The sequence below is a fragment of the Chamaea fasciata genome, unplaced genomic scaffold (genome assembly GCF_029207755.1).
Source record: "Chamaea fasciata isolate MVZ Bird 193981 ecotype frontalis unplaced genomic scaffold, bChaFas1.0.hap1 SCAF_1, whole genome shotgun sequence".
Lineage (NCBI taxonomy): Eukaryota > Metazoa > Chordata > Aves > Passeriformes > Sylviidae > Chamaea > Chamaea fasciata.
In genome coordinates, this window is record NW_027094086.1 from 146,385,841 (window position 1) to 146,407,121 (window position 21,281).

Here is a 21,281-nt window from a genome sequence, read left to right on the forward strand (position 1 = left end):
TTTGCTCCCTGAAGACAGAGGAATTTGGGAGTCCCAATATGAAGCAAAGTACCTTCTCACAGCCATCTTCCTTGGTATTAATTTAAGAAAAGAAGCTAAATTCAAGACACAATTTCTGTGCCCTGTATTGGCTGGTGTTGGGTTTTGGACTGCTGAATAAAGGCCAAAAGACAGATGCTGCAACATGCAGTGTTGACAAAGCCTGAATCCCCATATGGACTTAGCCCTCATTAATTGCTTCAAGATATCTGCCGACATGTGACAGCTTGGAACTGACCCCCAGATTCTTCTGGCAGGATCTGAGTGACTTTGCAGTAAGGTGCACTTTGTTAAGCACTTCCTTAAGCTGCTCCCAGCCCACACAAGAGACACTTGGTACGGACTCTGGCTGCTCACCACCCCAACACATCAGAAATCTTCCTGTGACATAGCTTTTCATCATAGCATCGGGGTGAATCCTCTTGCTTTCCTCCCACATATTATCTTTGGAAAGGCAAAGGAATTAGTCACAGGCAGGAAAAAAGAGCATTAGAAGCTGTATGTATACAAATTATTTCTCAAAAATAGTTCTCTCTACACAATAAATCAGTCTTTCAATAGCACTCACAAGTGGCTTAGAGTTTCTAGTGCTTGGTTAGAAACAGCTAAAAAACATTACATAGAAAAGTTAAAAATATATACACCTTTTAGTGGGCATGCATTACTAGAGTTTGGAACTACAATCAAGCCTATCTACTTATGGGCTTTAATTGTATTCCTCCTTTGAAATGCTACCTCCCTTGCTCACCACAACTGAGCAAAGCTGTAAATCTTTGCAAAAGAAATGTGAAGTCTAAGTGCCCATTGCCCAGCAAGAGGGAAGCTCAGGAGAAGCCAGGAAGAAGAGTGACCTTACCTCATTGAGCTGGCTTTTGAGTTGACACAGCTTTTTTGCGGGATGAAAAAAAGCCCTAACAGGTTGTTTCATCAGCTGTGACAACGAAGAGATTTACGACAAATTATTTGCTCAACACCACCTTGGGAAGACCCCAGCCCTCACCCACAGCTGCCCCTTTGCCTCCATAAACTTTCAGTTCTTCTGGAAGTTCCTTCTGTGCTCCTTCCTTTCTCCCATTCCCTCCCAACCTTTGCACAGCCTGTGATGGGCAAAGGACAGGCTCTGTTGTAGCTGCAGCCATGTGCTGACTGAGGTGTTGGAACAGGGTGAGACAGATTTCTCCCTGCTTCTTCCTTTACTCAGGAATTGAATAATCCTGCTGTATTAAGCAATTGATTTCCATGATACTTGTAGCAAGCTGACACAACATTACTCTTATTCTGTCAATTTTGGTTAAAATTGGCTGCGAGTTCAAAAGTTAGGAGATTAGGAAAGTCAGATAAATCCTGTTTGTGGTTCTGTTATTTTTTCATTGAGGTTTTGTTTATTTGTTGTTCAGGGGAAAAAAAACCAAAAAAACAACAAAACAAAACAAAACCAGACAAATGAATCACAGATATTAAATATCTCACCAGCATTTCTAATTTCTATGCTTTAGAAGTCAGAGTCCCAAAAATCTTGGCTATTCTGCCTCTTGCCTACTCCATCAGAGACCTCTTACCAAGCAGCTACTTGATTTTTCAGCCCCATTTGATAAACTCTCATTTCTGAACTCTGCAAGGTTTCCTTGAAACTAAATCAGTCATGCATGGAGCTTTCTGTGTTTTAATTAAATCCTGAAATCATCAATCATTTCAGTCTTATGACTTGAAAAAAAAGAAAGTATTTATTTCTAATGGAAAATACATCCAGATTGTACAGCATTTGAAAATGAGATGAAAATGCCTTCAAGGCAAATAAAAATGTATCAATTATCATGTGCTAAGAATATACGCGTTTGAGCCCCATCTCGTTCTTCTGCATTAAAGTATTAGGTCAGCAGCTTGATACAATAAATTATTACTGATATGCAATAACCTTAGCTGTTCAACCCAAAACTCAAAGAAAACCAGAATGTGCAAAGGAAGGAGGCCCAACATTGAAATTACAGGCAATATCAAGAGGACATTTTATTTAAGGCCCTTGAATTATGCAAAGAGCTTAGGTACGGGTTCAACTTCAAATATATGATTAGTCATGGAGCTAAGTAAATAATTTCAGCAGACTCATCTAATCTGTTTGTTTACTTCCACAGCCCTCATCATGTTGCATCTTTTAATACATAGCCTTATTTTTAGTGGGTTTAATCCTAAAAAGACTATATGAGAAAAGGAGGAACAACTGTATTCACAGAAGGGCAGGTATAAAGTAAATCTGTGTGCCTAAAAGTTTGTAGGGTCAGGTCTGCACTCACTAGACATGAAGTATACAACCAGGCGAGCAGCAGCACCAGCCTCTCAAACACCACAACACCAAGTCTAGAGGATGGAACAGGACACCAGTATTAAGAGGTGAAATTAAAAAATTAAGTTAGTTCATAGAAGTTAGCACTGTATCTGGTGACATGTAAAACTTGCACTTCTTCAAGGTGCATCCCATTAGGTATTATAGAATCATATTTCTCTACCAAATACTAGCCCCAAAAACCACACGAAATTTTGGGGAGGGTGATGTGTCCACCATAACAGAGAAACATAAACACAGAGAAACACTTCAAAGAGTTGCAGAAGAACAACATCGACAGAATTGTCTGTGAAAGGGCACACGCATCTGACTTTACACCACTAATATTCTGCAATATAAAGTACCTGTGCAGATGTAAAGGCTATGTTCATCACTTCCTAACAAAGGTTAATGCAAATTTGACCTGGATCAAGTACAAGCACCCAGTCACATTTCTACTGAATTCAGCAGGGTGCACAATATAGTGTTTTATCTCAGTTATTTATTTTTCATGCTGGCTATGCAAACACACTGTGGCAAGAAGTAAAAGCAGCGGAAAAAGCTGATCCCACGTTTCACTCCACCACAAACCCTTACCTTCAAAGCCTTTTATCCCGTTTGTAGCAGCTGCACGAGTTCCGACCTTTCCAGCACTGGATGCTGAGAGGCCGCGGCAGCCTGAGCGCCCGGTCCAACACCTGCCCGAAGGTGTCACCCCAGCTCGGAGGGACCGAGAGCCACCCAGAGCTCCATCCCGAGCCATCCCTGGCCCAGCACCCTGCGGGGAGGCGGCTCCACACCCCGGGCGGCGGCGGGAGCCGGGCAGGGATGCTGAACTTCTCCAAGTGATGGGCTAGCGGGCAGAGCAGGGGGGACACGCTCTGACCTGTAGGTTTGGGGACCGGGGGACAGGGGACCAGGAATCCCCGCCGCCCCGCTCTCCGCGGTGCCGAACCCCGGCCGGTCTTACCTTGGAGCCTTTGCCGGAGCAGCGGACGTGGTTGCTCACGCCGGCCGTCTGGTTCATGCTGGAAAGTTGGGCTTCGGGCACGACTCCCCGAGGAGCGGCGGAGGGGGGTTGGCAGCAGGCAGGGCAGGACGGGCTGTGCCGGTACCGGGATCGTCACCCCGAGCCGAGATTTTCACCCCGCACCGGGATTGTCACCCCGCACCGCGACTCTGCCCCCGTCCGCCGGGGGCTGCGCGTTGGCGGCGCTCTCGGCTCTTCCCGGCTCCAAAACAAAACCCGAAACACCCCCCCGGCCCCGGCACCGCTCTCCTCCCCCGCCCTCCTTCCAAAGCACAGGCGAGGCGAGCCCGGCTCTGCCCGCCCCCCGCCCTCCGAGGCCGCCGCGGCAGCGGGGAGGGCTGGCAGGGCTGGCGGGGCTGGGGAGCCGGCAAGGCTGGAAGGGCTGGAAGGGCTGGCAGGGTTGGGGGGCTGGCAGGGCCGGCAGGAACGGCCCGGCTCCGCTCCAAGCCCCGCGGGACGCTCCCCTCCTTCCCCGGGGTCCCGGGCCCCCGGCACCGCTCACTCCTCTGGCATCAGTTTATTTAATCCCCCGGCCCCGGCGTGGGCAGAGGGAAATCGCGTTAAAGATGTCAAGGGTTCCCGCAGAGCTGGGTTTTGACTCGCTGGTCCTCGGGCTAGCGAGTCCAGCTCTTTGCAGTGAAAGAAATGCTGGGCAGATGTTTCCTTACGACCAAGCTGAAGGATTTGGGTCTCACTGCTTTTGAGAAATTCCTTTTCCAGGTGTGCTAGAGTTCAGGGTTTAGATTCTGGCTTTTTTTCGTTTTGGTGAAATATGAACTGCACAAGCAACTCTGCTTTGCTGGTAAAAATTTGGTGCTTTAAGTTTATGGGGGTTTTTTTAACAAACAAACAAACAAACAAACAAACATAAAATATCCATGTTTGGAATATCATTATTGGGATATTTTTCCTATTCCCAGTCTACCCCTCCACCTCAGCCCACTAGGTCAGATACCACCTCCTCTTTTATTGTAACAAAAGTATGGCAAAATTCAGTTGTCAGAGTAGCAAAAGAGAAAACCAACCCAACAAAAACCCCAACATACTGTATGTTTCAGTAAGAAGATCTGGACAGCCAAGGCTAGAAGGATCCACACTCCATCTCATCAAATCAGGGTTTCTTTTGTCTTGGGATTAATCTATCCAAATAGATAATTTCAAGTATTTTTAAGTTTCTACAGCATACTTTAAAACCTTTAAATAAATAAAACCCTTTCTGGATGTTGCAGAAAGAACAGGAATAGTTGTTTGTCCTGTCCCAGAGCCTGTGCTGCTTTGGAGAAGCACAGCTCCATCTTTTCTGAAGGTCAAATAGCCCACCTCTAACTGGCTGCATCTTCTAGCCCTGTGGCTAAAGTAGATGTAAGGAGCCTGCCATGGAGGCTGACAGCAGAATAAAGTGTAGTTACAAGGTAAATTTAATTAGAGGCACTTGGTTTCAGCTCAGAGGCAGGAGAGAGGCCCAGTGCCACCCTGTGGGGACAGACATCCCTCCCTGTCAGCAGGGCACACTGGTTTGGAGATGAGAGTGGCCAACTAAGGACTGGTTTTATCAGAGAAACCAAGTCCCTCGGGGCACAAACCACCTTGTCAGGGTCAGTCCTTCCTTCTCAGGCAGTTGTCTTGTTGTAATGACCACACTCTGCTCTTTAATCCTGCAATGTCAGCTCCTCTTTAGCTCAAAGTGCTGTCAATGAGTCCCTCTCAGGGACAAGTGTCCCACCAATCTCCATGGGCACTCTGTGCTGGCACCCTGGCTGATCTAGCAAACATGCGCAGCCCCAAACACCACATCATCACTATTCCCTGCTACAAGTCTATGATGGCTTTTATTTTTTTACACTAATTAAGGTTTGAAGTTTCCTACTCTGACCACTCCGTTCAAGTGGTTTGGTTTTCATACCTTCCCAAGAAAAATGTCCGCTGATAAATCCAATTATAGACTTTGAGTTGCATATTTGATGGGGCCTGGCATCATTATATTCTCTCAGCATGATTTGTTGCACAGAGACATGCAGAAGACCCTGGACTTATTTGCAATTGCACAAGTGAGCAGAAGAAACTTGGGGGAGAAAAAAAAAAAAAAAAAAAAAAAGAGATAGGCAAGCAAAACTGCCCAAAGAGATTTTGAATCCATGGCAAACCCTTCTGCTGACTACATGGAGCAGGTGAAAAATCTGTACTCTTTCCTCTCTTTCTCACACAAAAAATATTTTGAATAACACAGATGGATCATGGAAGTGTTGTCCAACTGGGTTTATCAGTGTCCAGCACTCCACTGCCCTTTCTGAGCAAAAGGCCCTTTTCCATTGTGTAACCAGTCAGAGCAGGCAGAGAGTCTATTTCCACTATAGGGCACGTTTTGTCTTATTCCCTGGCAAGAGAGACACAAGGAAAGTCTCCTGTTCTCTCTCATTTTTCCACTTAAAAATGCCTATCCCACTCATGGGCATCTCCATTCTTACCTAAAACCAAAACAAACCTTATGGTTCTGAACCTCCCTTCTCTACAGGAAAGAGCAATTTCCATCAGAGATATCAGGGAGCATTCACAGAAAAAGGATTTTGCTTTAAAAAATGTGAGCAAGCATGTTGACTTTTACTAGCTCTTGAAAGGAGACTACTTCATGCATGCTGGAGGTGCAGCCTTTGAAATTTGGGGGAAATTGATTCCATTTCAAACTTTGAAAAGGCCTCTCTGCATGATCCTGGGAGAAAAAAAATCACCACCATCCTTCTTTGTCCCCCCACATCCCACCTCTGCCTACCTACTTCAAACTTCCCCGAGGCAGGATGTACCTGTGCAAGCCTACAGTGCCCACCCTCCTTTTGGCCCTTGTTTCAGAGAAGGCCCCCAACATCTGCAGAAAACAAACAGTGAAATCATTACAGCCTGTTGTTTTTTAAGCTGGAGTGGCTTAAGTATCTAGAAAAGAACAGACAATGCCACAAACAGTGCAGAGTTTTTTCCAGTGCCTGTGAGAAAAGTAAGTGATTTATAGATTAGTATTCGTAGACTGTTTAGTGAAGTGTGAAGGAACAACAATATACTGTCATATAAGCTGTAGCATATAAACATCCCTTGGCATTTTACACTTTGAAAAGGATTATACATAAGCTTGGCTGAGAAGAGTATTAAAAAGGAATCTCAGTCATACTTTTGGGGAACATTTAGTAATCCGTCTTTGGAGCTGAGCTAAAGCTATGCAAAGTGAATGCAAGGAAATCCATGCAATCATGACATAAGACTTAAAAACAAAACAAAATTTTAAAGCCAAAATTATGTCACAAAATTTAATAATGTGTGGAGGACTTTTTGAGTTCTTCAAATTCGTACTTTGCAGATGAACTCTATAAAGCTGAGTGAAAATTAAAACTGAAATCCAGAGTTTTACATTTTTCTCCTGACTCCAACAGCTGAGTCTTTTGAAGAAATATCCAGTGTCACAAAACTCAAAAAAAAAAAACCCAAAAATACTCAACCAAAAAAAAAACCCCAAAAAACACAGGACTGCCAAGACTGTTACATGCATCTAGTTTCAAGTTTCAGGTTAAATCTGGATGAGGACCTTTGAAATATTTCTTAATGTTTTAAGTTCTTCCCAGGAGCCTGTTTTGATCTAAATTCGAGCTGTCTGGGGCATGATAACACTGCTCTCTGAACTCCAGAGGTTTTGATTTTTTCTCAATAACATGGCAAAGACACAACCCTGCTGATTTCCTTCTCCAATATTTTCAGTAGGAAGCTGACTGAGATTAGTCCAACACCTCATCACTCAGTAATTTTTGACATCACTTGTGATGTAACCAGAAAAGCACATCCATTTTGAACAGGTCAAAGCCACAGTAGAGGGACACAGAAAGTGAAATATGAACTGGCACTTGTACAGAGTTCAAAGTACTGCAGAAACCACCAAGGTTCACCTTGCTCTCCACCTCAGAAGAGAAATGTGGTTAAAAGGCTGGTTTAAGGAAAACAGAAAGATGAGCAGTAAACATGCAGTGAGGGCAGAGAAATCGAGAGCACAGGAGACAAGGAGGATGTGAAAATTGAGACCATGGAGTGCTAAAGAACACAATTCCAAAAATCAATGCAGTGATGGATCAGGAACGAATGCAAAAAGCACAGCACGGGAAGGCTATAATTAGATGGTTTAGTCATAGCCAGGAGCCTGACTGAGCTTTTTGAATCCACTCAAGTGGACAGACTTAATGCAGAGTTTGGGTTGATTGTTAAGAGTTCTTCTCGTGACACCAACACAGAGGAGGCTCACAGGAGATTTTACTCTCCACAAAAATATGGGTAAAAGTCCACCAGCACAGATAACATCTCTCAAATTTTCTTCTAACTATGGAAAAGTGATACCTACAGACAAGAGCATTTCCTACTGCAGCTGTGCGTCTGGGACTGGTGTGGACTGATAAAACCCTGGAAAGCAGGAATGACCCCAGCAGCACCTGGCTCTGTTCTGCCCCCCACTGTGTTCTGTGGCTCTGCTGTGGAACTGCCCAGAGACAGGCTCCACTCTCACTTTCCTTTCCTTGCTACCACACTGGAGGTTAATCAAAGATAAAGTAATAATGGGGAAAATGCCAGTGTAGAGTTACACTGATGGGAGTATTAAACCTCACCAGAACGGAGACATCTTTATAGACTTCCAGATTTGTCAACAGGCAGGGAAAAAGAGGTCTTTTGAGTGCCCCAAAACCTTGATCATGAAGAGAGATCTTTGCTCAGCAGACCCTATCATGAGATATCTGTGCTGACTGTAAGAGGGAGTCTACCCAAGCTGCTGCTGCAGGCACAGAGCCCAGCTTGTTCTAATATCCTCTCCTCAAGAAGGATGAATTTCAGTTCTGTGCATTCAAAGCCAGTTCGTGGCATCTCTGCAGCCCCCTGCAGCCTGCAGGCCTGACTGATGGCAAAACTGTCCCTGAAAGAAGTTGACCCTGTGAGAATCTTAGAAGGGTGTGAGAGCCAAAAAACTCCACACTTTTCTGGTCTTGTTTCTGTCAGTGTCCTCACATCAACTCTCATCTCCACCAAGTCCATCCAGTCTCCTCAGTTACAGTTTCCAAATGTTTTTGGTGGTTTTTTTGGTTTCGTTTTGGGGGTTTTTTTGTTTGTTTATTTGTATGTTTGTTTTTTGCTTTTTAGTTTTTAGGGGGTTTTGTTTTGTTTTTGTGGTTTGTTTTTGTTGCTGGTTTTGGTTTTCCAGGTTTGTTTGTTTTGTTTTTGTTGTTTTTGTTTTTGTTTTTGTTTTTACCTGGCCTGTTGTTTCCTCAGGATGTGATGGAAAAATAAAGCTTAAAAAGCAAAAGCCAATTAATTCTACAATTTTGGGCTCCTCTGCTCACCTGCATTATTCCTCCTGCCTTTCCCTGCCTGCCTATCTCATCCCACTGTCCTAATTCACAAGCAAGTGGTTTCTCAAACACTTGGGCACAAGCTTGGAATGTGGGATTCAAGCTTTGTTTTTGGCTCAGCTGCTGATCCACTGAGTCCTTTCAGCTCCCTGGATCACCCACATTTTCTTCCAGCTGCAGGTTGGCTAAGCAGCTGCTCTAACACCCTTGGGGAACAGACAACCTGCTAGATTTGGTAAAGGAATTTAGTGGAAGCAAAACACCCAAGTTAGTTAGAAAACAGCCAACCTTACTTTTATATTTTTTAGGTCCCACAGGCTCTAAATTCACTGAGTGCCAGAAAGCCCCTGCTGAGGTACTAAACCTGTATCCCTTGAAAGGTTTGCATTTTCCCAGTGGAGAAATTTGGATTACAAGGCCAGAGAACACAGATGTCCAGGGTGAACATCTACAGTTTTGTAAGGGCTTTTTTTCTTTTTAGTATTGCTAGGGTTTGTACCTGCTTCTAGAACTGCATTTTATTTTAAGCTATGCAGCTGCTGGGTAAGTAGTTCTTTGGCCAGATGCATGAACACTCCCAGGTGAATGCTGTAACTATTAGGAATGTTTTAAGCATGGCATTATTAAGTAATAATTTACTCATTCCATTTAGTCTACGAGGTCTCCTTATCGAGGAATGTTATTCATCAGCACCACTCTAGCTCTCACTCTAATTTATTTATACTTAATGGCCTTTCAAAGACATCTCTCCACATTACTTTCAGGCACCAGAATATATATGGGATATTAAATCACATCATGATACATGACATGTTACAAAAATATTGCATAATTTATATAGATTATAAACATAAGAAAAATCATCCAATAAACCCTGCCATCAAATGTTCTTCAGGCTAGATTAAGGCTACATGAGCCCTTTTAATTTAATAAATCAAAGATAAATAATTTTATTCAAATCTCACCTTTGCAGAGGAAGCAAGCTGTGTGAAGCAGATGAAAGATTGGTATATCTACACTGAAAATTAAGGGCATCTATCTAGATAAAGCTCACCTGCACATGGATGAGAGGGGTTTAGGCAGTGATGCCATAATCCTGCTGACCATGAGATAGCATTTTGCCCATGCCTGAGTTGGGTGACACATTCTAAGAGCATCCCTGACCGTTGCACTGGTCATCACTTACATGTTTTTAAAGTTAAGGTCACTTCTGACAGCTGAAAAACAATGCACAAAGTCCATATTAATTACAAAAGAAAATATTACTAGATACTACATAAGTTTCTCTTTAGAGCAAACTGAAGGGAAATTTTTTGCTTTGGAATATCTTTGAAAAAGAAAAATAAATATTAAAAAACATTTAATTAAAAAAAAAAAAAGTTAAGGTCCACAATATCTCATAAAATAAATGAAGTGTAGGTGGAATGGCTGTCTCAGAGTTGCTCATAGGAGCAGTAATCCAAGTCCATTTCCCTGGACTTCTCAGTTGTTCTTCACCTGTCATGTTGCAGAGCAGTTTTCTTTTGGAGAAGCACTGAAAACCCAGTATGGGATGTGCAGCTCCTCAGAGGGTCATGAACATCAGAGAAGACTGATGGGAGTCTTGGAGACTTGGGTCCACCAAATAAGTTTTTTTATATGGGATAACAATATTTTTAAATCAAAACATTAAAAATGTTCAGAAAAAAACAATAAACTCTTCCCCCATTGGTTAAAACCATTGGGTGTTTTTTCTTTGAGGAGGTGGTGAAATCCACGCTGCCCTTCCTGGGATGAAAACACAGTATTTCTCAATGATCAATTTTGATGGAAAATTCCCAAGCAGGCTTTGTTTTCATTTTAGTTCTGTGTGAACTACTTTTTAGCATGAAGGATGTGCAACACAGACACGCAGCATCCCCGAGGCAAAAAGCATTTGCTTAGATGGAAAAGGAACAGCAAAAAGATGTTTTAAGCCAAGATTCTTGAATCCAGATGAGTTCTTCTGAAGGCTTCAGTTACTGGACAACAAGTCCAAAAGACCTTCCTCATATTCACAAAGTGCTGAGCTGTAAGCTTTCACTCCTTGGAATTCAGGTGCTTTTACAAAGACTTGCATTAGGCTCCTGTGGAGTTCCTGTAGCAGCTTCTGAGTTCTGAATTGCATTTTTAACTGTTTGTTTGGTCCGTTTGGAATGGAAATAAGGGTAAAGGATGAGAAATCTGTGACCCATCAGCTTGCAGCAGGTCCCTGCAGTGTGCAGTGCTCTATGCCACAGTCCCAGCAGGTAATCAACCCCCCAAACCTCTGACTGGGCAGTCCCTTCTGGCTTGAAGGGACTTTTTCTTCCCTTTACCTCCCCTCTCTCCTGTTCTCAACAAAGAAGAGAAAGTTAAGAAAATGAAATTATTCAAAAACCTTTTCAACCCCAAACTCTAAGATAACACAATTTTCTGCAAAATACTCTCTTTTAACTACATCAATACAATGTATTTAATGGATGGCTATCTGCCCATTTGTTAGGGACAGTTGCAAACTCCCTTATCACTCTCTGTAAAGATTGCCTGTTGTCTTCCAAGACCCACTGTTCATACCATCTTTCACAAGCCAAAAAAAAAAGTAATTTGATGTTGAAATAAACTCCAGTATTTGAAAACCACAGACAGGTGTACAGAAACACAAATAAGCGGATGAAGGTGACATTAAATGGTAAGAGCTGCACAGAAGCAATCAATGTTTGTTCCCTTTTTGTGGTGTCTCTCTAGTGGTGCTGGGTTGATCAGGGAGGTTTGATACAGATGTGGGTGGTAAGAGGCAAGCTGGAGTGGAATATCCATTATCCCTCATCTGAACACTTTGGAACAACACAAATCATTGGCTGAAACCTTGGGCTGGGACCGCACATTGGAGTCCTGTTCCCATCATGGCCACCACAAGCTCTGAAGATGTCAAAGAGCTTTAAACCACATTTCTAGAGAACTCTGCAGTAGGCCCATGAAGCAACACAGCACTGAAATTCTCAAACTGCCACTTAAGGTTTGGAGTGATTGCCCAGGAATCCACCTCATCTTCCATCCTCACTTCTCAAGCATTTTACCTTGCTTGCAAAAAAAAAAAAAAAAACAAACACAGGAAGTACTCAGAGAAACATGTCAAAAAAACATAACTGAAATGCTACAGACATCCCTAATATCAATGTTCTGCTTTGCAAAACAAGTTCATCTGCTGAGAGGTTGCATTTACCGCTGCGGCCCGATGGACAGAAAAATCAGGAGTCAATGAGGTCCATTAATTTTGCACATAAAGATGACAAAGATAAAGATAGATAAAGATTTTTCAAGTTTTCTTTACCCCTTCAGCAGCAGAGCACCAGAGGGCAGGGTTTAGCCTTGAGTGCTCAGTTTGGGGTAAGTTTTGTTTATCACCTAGACAAAGCAGCCAGCAGAGCAGGATTGGTGGCTCTGCAGTACAAGATGGGATCTGGAATCCTCTAACACAGTACTGCAGTTCCTGCACTGTATTATGAGGTCAAACTTGATCTCAAATGTGGACTCTGAAAGGCAGCTGAAGATGGCAATTTCACATCAACCACAATTTTTTTTGCATTCTCTGGTTCATTTCTCTCAAAACCTTCTGCAGCTCTGGAGTTTCAGGGCTGGCCTCAGAAGAGTTCAAATACAGGTTTTGGCATCAAGATTTAGCTTTTTATACACTGAACAAACCACCCTTGTGTATCTTATAGATCACAGTTTCCTACTGAAGCCTGATTTTAGCAACATATTAGTTACAGCTTCAATTTAGATTAAATGGGGCTCTGAACATGCTCTCCATCTCATTCTCAGAGCTCTTTGTTCAGACTCACCTAAGTCTGTTCTCCTGGATCCTCCCCCTCCTCTGCTCTTCGGCTTCAATCCCATCTCACCCCAGGGCATCCCTCCTGTGAGCAGAGAGTTACAACAGGTCAGAGAGTTACAAGAGGCCAGAAGGTTACAACAGGTCATCCAACTCATCCAGCACCAGGGAAGGACCAGGTGGCTGCGTCAGATCTGTGAGCCCCCTAAAAACTGAGGTTGCAATCAAGATGGTGCCTTAGATCAACCTTTCCATCAATACAATCAAGTGGCATTTTCACGCTCCCCAAATTAAGTCTGGGTTAGTAGTGCTTGTAAAGCCTCCTGCCAAGGGATATCAGACATGTACAAAATCTATTTTATCTGGAAGTACCCTGGTAGTACAAATCCTGGGAATACACATTGTAACATATTCTATTTTAAAGGGCATTCCAGCCTCTACATCTGTTATGTTTTTAGCCATGGCTTACTTTTTGCATGTGTTAGGGTTTGGGGAGATTTTTTTGGTTTTTAAGGCAGGGAACATTATCTCTCTAGGGGTATTTATCGTGGCGTTGCATGGGAACAAATTTTAGTTGCCAGGGAAGACAAAATGGCATATCCCACCACAAATACATTCAGAAGAATTAATAGGAGAAAATCTTTGAGATGACAGATTCTCCCTGCGTCAAGGGCAGCAAATGAAGCAATCATTGCTATAGCAGTTACCAGAAAAACTAATCATGCGTTGCCGTGCAGGTGTAAGTGGCTTTTATTATTTTTTTCCCTCCTGCATGCTGTTTCTGGTGTCTTTATCAAACCATTTACAGAAATAAGTTTTTCTATATGGATTTCTAAATAGAAGTGAAAATCACATTGGAGCTTAGAGAAAACTTGACAAGAAGGTGCTTGTTAACTTAAATGAATCAATATTTAACAGGCAGTTACTTTGAAACACAGTATGTGTCTGGGCTCTCCCTCCACCTCCATACAGGAGATCAATGAGGAGTAATTTGCACTATGGTGATGACACAGTCAAATCTCAGACAGCAACTAAACAGCACACAGCCACTTGCTCATTTCCCCAGCAGCGTGATGGGAGAGAGAATTGGAAGAGTAACGGTGAGAAAACTTGTGGGACGAGAAAAATAGAGTTTAATAGAACAGAGCAAGAAAGCATAATAATAATAATAATAATAATAATGATGATGATAGAGTTAGAATATACAAAACAAATGAGAACACCACTCAGCAATTGCCATCATGGGCAGAACAGACTTGACTTGGAGAAATTAATTGGTTGCCAGTCAAAGAGAATAGGATAATAAGAAATAAAAATTAAATCTTGAAACACCTGCCCTCCACCCCTCCCTTTTTGCTGGGTTTAACTTTAGTCCCAAATTCCCTCCCTCCTCCCCCACAGTGTCACAAGGACACAGGGAATGAGGGTTATGGTCAGTTCACGACACAATGTCTCTGGTCCCCTCAACCAAACCTTTGCCACACAAATCCAGTGCAGTTACCAGCATTATTCTCATATTGAATCCAAAACCCAGCAAGCACTGTTCCGGCCATTAGGAGGATAAATAACTCTATCCCAGCCAAAACCAGAACAGTATCCACCCCTTATTCAATGCTATGATGTCACGCCCAGGTCCAACATTTTCCAGTTCATCCCAGTTAATCACTATCACCTTTCCTGTCCTTTGATACACACACCCAGTGCTGGATTGTTGCAGTCTGAAGCCAGTTATGGTTCCATCAGCACTGTGTTTGTCTGGCTCTATCACCAAAATTCATTCTTGATTTTTTTGGATGATTTTACTGCAATGATGTTGATAGAGCAGATAGTCAATCCAAACCACAACACTATAACTGCTAGAAGAAAAAAACCTAACTCTTTCCTAGTTGAAATCAGGGCAGATGCTTTATAGGAATACCATCCTAAAGAATTCATCAATAGGATGAAAAAGCTTGCAATGCAAGCAGGCACTACCTAATTCTAACTAATATTGGAGGAATAGTATCCAGACTTTTAAACCAAAAAACATTGTGGCTTTTGTACTTAAAGCTGTAAAACCTCTTAGGGGTTGTGGTCTGTGTTAATTACAGTCTGTCTAGGGAGGGGAGGGGGAAGTTAAATTGATCTTTTTAGTGCTGAGTTATTCAAAATGAAAAAAAAAACCCCAAAACTATTGACTGAAGCATTACAGTCAAGCCCAACACATTAACCTGGCACTACACATTCAAGGTTCCAAAACAACCCACATATATTCTTAATCTGACAAATAAATTAAACCACTGGAGTGCTCCTGCTGACCTGCTACATTTAGAATTAATCAAAGCAGGACTGATTGGGGGGTATGTTACTAAGATATTACAAATATAAAACACTTATTTTCTTCATTTAAAAGTTAGAGAGAAACAGCACCCAGCACTGGTAGTCTCTGAAAGTACAGGTTTGTTTGTTGCAAAAGAACTAGATTCCAGCTGTTGTTTTAAAGTCATTGGGTCTAGTTTAAAGTTCTTAGGAAAAGTTTTGGTTAGGCCATCTCAGGATGGGTCTATGGGATGGGAAAAGGCAGAGGAGGGATGAGGATTTCTGTGCCTTGTCCAGAGCACATGGGATCTCACAATATCCAGACACTAAAAGTGCTCAGCTGAATCAGCGGAGTGCCCAGCTCACCTGAGTCATATGGACAGACTGTTCAGAGAGACTCAGCACATAAAATCCTTTAGTGTTACAATCAGCAACACAAATGGCCTTACTTTTAGTTTTGAGGTATTGACTGCAATAAATGAAAACACTTACCCATTTGACACTGAGGGCCACACCAAGTTCTTGGAAACAGAGATCCTAAACTAAGCATTAGAAATCATAAAAAAATGCCACTACAAAAAATAAAAAGGCTGAAACACAAAAAAGAAGTGATGCTCACTGAAAAAAAAAAAAACAAAACAAAACAAAAAAAACACACAAACAAGCAACCAAACCTAAGCAACCCCCCCCAAAACTCCAAACATGCATCTGCATCCAGATTATGCTTTTTTTATTTCCCTTGTTTGTAATTCATTATTATTATTATTTCTCTCATACCATGCAGCACAACCAAGATAGAAAACTCATTAGTGGAAAAAGAATATGGAGTAATTCAGGTGAGAGACACTACAAACATTAAGGAAATGGGAACTGAGCTCTTAGGAAGCAAGTTCTCTGGTCTCCAGAATAGGACAAGACCCAGCTGAAGCATTTTCTGCTGCAGGTATGTCTGTAACAGTTGTCCTTGACTTAGGTTCTCCAGTACAATTTGGCTTCATGCTGCATCCCTTTCCTCAATGAGGAATTGCTACAGTTTTGATCCCTCTTCTCCCAGGCCAGCTATTTACAGGATAATAACTCTGAGACTCTTAATTCTCCATCCAATCTGCTTAAAAATGCCCAGTTCCTGCTGAAGGTTTTTGAGATAAACAGATCAATGTATACTCATTAACAGAGACATTCACAGCACAATCATGTCTGTCTATATCTATATTTATATTTTATCTACATATTTAGCAAACTGAGTTGAAGGATCAACCACGTTTGCCAGTACCTATTTAATTTCTTCTGAAGATACTAATTCCAGATGGATGATGATGATATAGATTTATTGTGAGTCTACAAGTGGATGATCCTAATTTCAGCCTATTAAGTTGTTACTGAGGTACTTGTTCTCTGCTTGACAAAGTACAACCCATTTTGATCTCCAGAGACTACTCAAAGCTTTTATTCTTACTGAGTTATACCTTTGTAGTTGTGGAGTGAGTTAGCAAATGTGAATTGCAGTTTGTCTTTGGCTAGTTGTCAAGTTTCATACTGAAACTATTTTTAATTTAGATTTTAGACCTAAGCAGTTCTTAGCTGTCATCTGTGACAGCTTGAGTGCAATGTCCAGCATTTCTGTGAACTCAGTAAGCTTAAAATTGAATAGGGAAGAATCTGTTGACTAAACAGGAAGTTCTTTATGCTGTAAAGGTTATTAGGACACAGAAAAACAAAGGCAAACATATGTAGCAGCCTGATTTAAGTCAACTCAGGTAGTAAGAAATTACGACTTAGAAGTGTCTCTAAATAGAAAAATAAATAGTAAAATAGTAGAGATTACAAGGACTCAGTCTTTTATTTCAGTCAGCAAAACCCTGAAATTCAGGAGATTTTTCTTCCTGGGCTTCCACCCTCTGTGGAAAAAAAAATAAACAAACCTAAAAAACCCAAACAGGTACAAATGTAGAATGTATAAATAAAACCACTGCCTTTTCATTCTCTTTCAGTTTGTTTGATGAGAGGGTAATACCATTTCAGTGGAGTGTCAAATAGGTTTGCTCTTTTTATAGGTTTTGGGAAGTGGAGGACTAGCATTTTCTCCACTGTAACTCTGTTTTCTTCATGATTTTGATTTGATTTTTGCTTCAGATTGATTTTCTCTGGGAAGGAGATTTCCCTGGAATCTGATTCTGCCCAGTTGAGTCATTGCTCCAATTACCATGACATCTAGCTATGCTTCTTGCAATTTTCAGTGTGTTTACACTCAAAAAGGCTTTCTCTCCCTAGATACAGAGGGAGACACGCAAGACTAGGTCCAAAGAAAACCTCAGCTCTCACTGATTCCCTCTCACTTCATCAGGAAGGTAGAGATTGAATATGTTTAATTTGAATGGTGAAAGTCCCTAAATATCCCAGTTCTCGGGGGAGGGAGATTTAGGAGAAGTGTCTGGAGAACGTGTGGAGGGTTGTGTTAATCCATCTGCCTCCCACACTCTGGGCTGATGGGCACTTTGCTGAGGCTGTCCTGCAGAAAACCACCTTCAGTTGTTGCGTTCCTTTGAAACCCAGCTTGAACAGGATTTCCATCTTTCAGAAATAACCAGCTTCTCAACCCACTCCAGCAGGACCTGGATCCAGCCTTATTTTACCGTAGGTGTTGTGGCTGCCTGTCCTACCCTGAGGCCAAAGGTGAACCTGGGATGTGTATGGGGTTCCTTTAGGGGAAGAAGGGCTGGGAATCAGGAGAGTCACTCCCATTTGCTCTTGTTGCACCTTCTCCACAGCATTTGGGTAAAGATCCTCTAGGTCCAACAGCATGGCTCAAGCAGCTGCTGTTTTAGGCACTCTCTGGCAGTAGTTGAGGAGGAGTAGGAGCATGCTGGCTTGCTCACTGTCTACAGTGAACACTAAAGGCTTTCATACTCTCAAAAGTGATTTGGGTCCTTTGTGGTTACTGAATTATCCAACACAGGGCACATGTGATACATAAGCCTGGCCCTGCTGCAGCCTCCTTTGGAAGGCAGTAGAGATCTCTGCTGTGTTTGTCAAGGAAAGAATAGAGCTCAGGAATTAGTACTGAATGGAGGAGAGTGATGCATTAAGTGCCTGGTCCATAGGGAGAGTGGGATTTAAGGAACACATCTGCCCGCTGATCTCTTACAGCTGGTGCAAACTCCTTTCTGTTTGGGTTGTGAAATTCCCTCTGAGGCTCTGCACAGGACACTGAGAGGATGCCAGACCATTTAGCAGTGCAAGGGCCAAGTGTTCAGATCCCTCAAGGGCCAAGTGGGCCTGGGAGACAATCAGACTGCTCCAACCTCTCCAGAAAAGCTCTCCAAAGGAAGAAATTGGACATGGTCAACACTGTCACTATTCAACCTCTGTGAAGGAATCAGTACAAGAGGCAACACAAACTTTGCAGAGGCAATTGTATTGATAAAAGACACATCAATATTTGTTTTGCTCAATATCATCCATAATTAATACAGATATATGGAACCATATCAGGATAGTGGTGACTCCAGAAGCTCACACAAACATGTTCATGATGACTGCTATAACTATACTTGGCCATGAAAGTTAAGTTCTTGCTGACACCATGCAGCTCTGCTTCATTTAAATTATGTTCATGCCTGTTATATACTAGAATTCCAATTATTATAATTGTATGTTACAGATAATTAATTTGTCTGCTAAAAAAAGTAAAGAGGGAACTGTGTTACATTGCGAATCTCTTTCCAGTCCTGTATGTTATGACTTAGCATAAAATGCATTTTATTCCCAATTAAACTATGTCAGGGCCTTGTTGCAGTGCTTCATTACCCGTTCTCCACAAAGAGGCATGGCCCCATCAGTCTTGTCATGAGATGCCACCAAATAAGGTTATTATGCCAAGAAACAATCTAGGGAGAAGCTATTATCTGGTTTTCTACAAAAGCAGTTTCTAGTCTTATTGGCTTGCATTATGTAGTAGAAATTGAATTTATATTGCAGAAATTGAACTTAGGAGGGTACAGTGAAACATGCATGCTACCCATTTTTCAGCCTAACTGTAGGATGTTAAACTTCCTTTAGAGAGAGAGAGCAGAGCTAATAGTCCAGGATCTTGAGGTGCACAGTCAGCATCTCAGCAGAAGACAGTGGAAGGAGTCATGCAGTCATGATAAAAAGGGTTATACAAAAGTCATGCTGAAATCTATTTCTCACCTAAATGTGGTAGAAAAAGCCATCAGCCCAGAAGAGAAACCCACTATTCCTGCAGATAATTGCAATTGCCTTCACAAGCTTTTTATTTACAAGAACAGCTGTAGCCCTTGCATGTGTAAATCCTATCATTTATAAATGGAAGTTTACATGATTTGACTGCACAAGGATGAACCTCCATGTGCATAAATATGCCTTAGGCCCTTCAGATAAGAGAAATCTGGTGCTGCGAGCTCTGCAAAATTGAAAATTTGTTATCCAGACCTTGCTTTGAAGTATTGTGACTGAAATTTTGCCCATGGGTTTACATGGGAATAAAACAAGGGAGAAATTTTTCATCTTGGAATTATTATTATTATTATTATTATTATTATTATTATTATTATTATTACAAGGAATTTCTGTGATAACTTATTCTGAGAATTTAGAAAATGTGCTGAAATTCCAACAGAGGGTTCTGTAATGTCCACTCAACGTCAGCAAGTACACAGATTTGAAGGCAGACTGTAAAATAATGCAGTGAGAATAGATTCATTTCAGTTAGACAGAAAAAATATTCAATCACAGGTGTTTAAACATGAGTATTCTCTTTCAAGTTATTCAGAGAGGAAATAAAAAGAAAGGGAAGGCAATGTGCATGGGAAAGGAGAAGGGGAAAGAACATTTGAAGCCTTATTGCCAATTTGGGATTGAGATTTGTTAGTAAAATAAACCAGATTTCATACTTAGGGATGAAACACACTCAGCAGTCTTGGGAAAGGAAACGAAACCCCCTCATGTCTCTTTCATGAGATTTTTCTGCTTAACAGCACCTTTGATTACAGGGCGATTATATTGCTCAGTCTTGTGTTTTGATCTGTGATGTAAAACCATGTTCTGTGGAGAGTGTCTCTGTGTCCTGTGCTCTCTGCGTTTGTAGCCACTCACAGCCTGTGCTCAGTGGAGTGCCTCAGTGTTTGTTACCATAAATATGAGGCCATTGCCCCTAACATCTCTGAGCGCTGAAATTCCTACCTTCACCAGAGAGGCATTTTGAAAGGTGTGATTTCAGGCTCATAAGAAAGGGAGTAAGAAAATGAATGCAGCTTTTGGGAATAGCAGTTCAGGAGAAACCACTCTGGTTTCTTTCAGAAATACCACTATTCCAGTATAATCTATGACCAGTCATCACATAACAAGGAGCAGCAAGGTGCACTTAGTTTTAACAGGTGTTTGAACCCCAATCTGTCTGCCACCATTAGGCTTGAGCTTAAAGGTTATGACAAAAGTTGAACCCTTCTTGGGAGCTGTGTATGAGCCCATCCTGTAGGCTGAGGAAGAGTCAGCTCAAGACATCTGTCATCAGGCCGCCGAGCTGGCAGGCAACAGACAGAGAAGGCAGAGGAGTGCTGAAGGCTCTCAGAAGTGGGAAAGATTGTACCCAACAGGAGTGAGGTCTTCTGGTGAACCCTGCTTGGCTGTGGTGATGTGGACAGACTGTTGTGGCCCCAGGGGTGCTAAGGGGCCACAACTGTCCCTGAAGAATTGCAGGTAAAACAGAGGGAAAGACACACACCCACTCCCAGACAGGCATCTCGAGGTGGGAGGGAGGCACATCTGACTTCAGACTTCCTGAAGAAACTCAAAGGAGCCCCAGGTGAAGAAGGTTGTTCTTAAAAGGAACTGGCAGAGCAAAGGAAACAGAATGAAGGAATTCAGTGGCTCAGATTACCCTGGCATTGGTCACCATTCTGGATGCTGCAGGTTAAATCTCATTATAAGGGTATGTGGAAAGCGGACTCACTGCTGTGCACAGGCTGGCCTGGAGAGTAGAAGGTATTGCAGGTGTAGAAGAGGCCACCTCAAGTTTCATCCTGAATATCCTGTATCATGAAGTTGCATTCTTACTCAGATTTGGGACCATGAAGGCCAAGGAGAACTGCAGTTGAACACTCTACCCTCAACACTACACTTCAGCCCCTCCTCTTTTTCAGTGCACACAGTCCTAGTCTTCCAAATCACCTTCCTAAGGGGCCACAGGCAAGAAACATCCACTGAGGTAACAGCTTGTGTAGCTGCAGGGCTGCACAGTCAAAAGTAACACAACAGTAGTAAATCACAGCGAACCCATCTCTCCCTAGGAAGTCCTCTGGATGATACTAACCTTGGAGCTGACATTAGATTTACAGCTCAATTCCCTTGGGTAATGATGCTGATTACATCCCTACT